General features: G+C 52.6%; 1 protein-coding gene across 3 annotated transcripts in view; it reads right to left on the bottom strand.

The window, feature by feature from the left end:
• Window positions 1-2,041, bottom strand: part of MMP23B (matrix metallopeptidase 23B) — a 28,114-nt gene that overhangs the window by 17,790 nt on the left and 8,283 nt on the right. The window lies entirely within an intron of this gene.

The raw sequence follows: 2,041 nt of genomic DNA, 5'->3' as shown, positions 1-2,041 counted from the left end.
GTTCCTTCTCGGCCTGGAGGGAGGTGGGCAGTGGGGTCCTGCAGGGTTCGGTCCTTGGACCGATATTATTCAATATCTTCATCAGCGATTTGGACGAGGGCGTGGAGAGCACCCTCTCCGAGTTTGCTGATGTTACCAAGTTATGGGGCAAAAGTTAGTACACTGGAGGGCAGGGAGCAGATTCAGACTGGCCTGGACAGGTTGGATCAATGGGCAGAGAGAAATAGGATGCAATTTAATAAAGATAAATGTAAGGTACTCCACCTGGGAAAGAGGAACCCTCAGCACACCTATAGGTTGGGGAGTGTCCTTCTCAGCAGCTTGGAGGCAGAGAGGGATCTTGGAGTCATAACTGACTCCAAGATGAACATGAGCCGGCAGTGTAACGAGGCCAGCAACAAGGCCAATCGCACCTTGTCGTGCATTAGCAGGTGCCTGACTAATAGAACAAAGGAGGCGATGCCCCCTCTATGCAGCACTGGTCAGGCTGCAGTTGGAGTACGGTGTCCAGTTTTGGCCGCTGCACATCAAGAGGGACGCGGGGAATCTGGAGAGGGTCGAGAGGAGGGCCACTCGCATGATTAGTGGTCTTCGTGATAGACCCTACGGGGGGAGGTTGGGAGAGCTGAATCTCTTCAGCCTTCACAAGAGACGGCTGAGGAGAGATCTTGTGGCCGCCTATAAATTTTTTAGGGGAGGTCAACGGGGAATAGGAGAAGCGCTGTTTACTAGGGCATCCCAGGGAGTGACTAGGAATAACGGGTGTAAACTAGTTGAGAGTGGATTTAGGTTAGATATTAGGAAGAAATGTTTCACGGTAAGGGTGGCCAGGATCTGGAATGGGCTTCCAAGAGAGGTGGTGCTATCACCTAGCTTGGAGGTCTTCAAGAGGAGGCTGGATAGTCACCTGGCTGGGGTCATCTGACCTCGGTCCTCTTTCCTGCCAGGGGCAGGGGGTCGGACACGAGGATCCATTGTGGTCCCTTCCAACTCTACAATCTATGAATCTATGAATGAATCTATGAATCTATGAAGCATGGGCAATGAAGGTTGGTGTCATGGGCCACCCGGGAGCCGGCCTCTTGCTCTTGAGGCAGAAACATGTCATAGGGCAGGGCCAGGTGGTGAGAGGCCTAGACTGCAAAGGTGAGCACCTGATGTAAAGGAGAAGATGAGGGGAGGTGTGGGAGGTAAGAGATAGGTGACAGGGCCCAAGCAACAGGCTGGGGGAAGGCTCCTACTCACAGATTGCTATTCCCACCAAGGCAGTGGTATTCAGGACTAAGCATGTGCGGCAAAGCGGGGGTGCTCCTGCCAAGGCTCATGCTAAGCACAGAGAGAGGAAGGGGGCACACGGGTAGGGAGGAACTTTCCCAAGACTTGACATAAGGAAGGAATATCACCCCATGGTGACATTGGTACAGATGTGGGGGGACTTTTTAAAGTGCATTTTAACAGCCCTTGGAGCATCCCCTGCCTTCACCTGTGGCAGGTTAGGGAGCTTTTGCTGTCTTTGAGCAATATGCCTCATAGTTTTGCAGCAGGGTTGAGTGTGTAGCTACAGGCATAAGTTAGATGAGGACTTGTAAGAGGTGGTTGGGATGGGGCGAATCCTGCTTCAAGCAGGGGTTTGGACTAGATGACCTCTGATGGCCCCTTCCAGTCCTACTTCTCTATGATTGTATAAGCAGCAAAATTAACACCAGTTTCTCTGAGCCCCAAGGCTTCGCTTTAGTTCCCCTTGGGTTTGTATCTGCTCTGAAAGATCTCAGTAAGTGATGCCTCTAAAACACACGGCAGCCACCACAACTGCAGCCAGCCATCCCTGTAGGTGCAGGACTTGTTCATGCTCTGGCAGGGGGAAGGGGGTGACAACTTGGGGGGGGTGCAGCATTTCATCCCACACCAATAGCCCTGTCTGGGGAGTTCCCAGTGAAGGGAGCTCTGCTGCTTCTGCTGGGAGAGGACAGAGTTAGGCACTAGACACATTGCATCAGGGAAGAGAGGGAGGGTTAGGCACTAGGCACATTTCATTGGGGAC

The sequence above is a fragment of the Alligator sinensis genome, unplaced genomic scaffold (genome assembly GCF_000455745.1).
Source record: "Alligator sinensis unplaced genomic scaffold, ASM45574v1 scaffold366_1, whole genome shotgun sequence".
Classification (NCBI taxonomy): domain Eukaryota; kingdom Metazoa; phylum Chordata; order Crocodylia; family Alligatoridae; genus Alligator; species Alligator sinensis.
The sequence above is the reverse complement of the archived record's forward strand: the minus strand, read 5'-3'. Positions and strand labels throughout refer to the sequence as shown.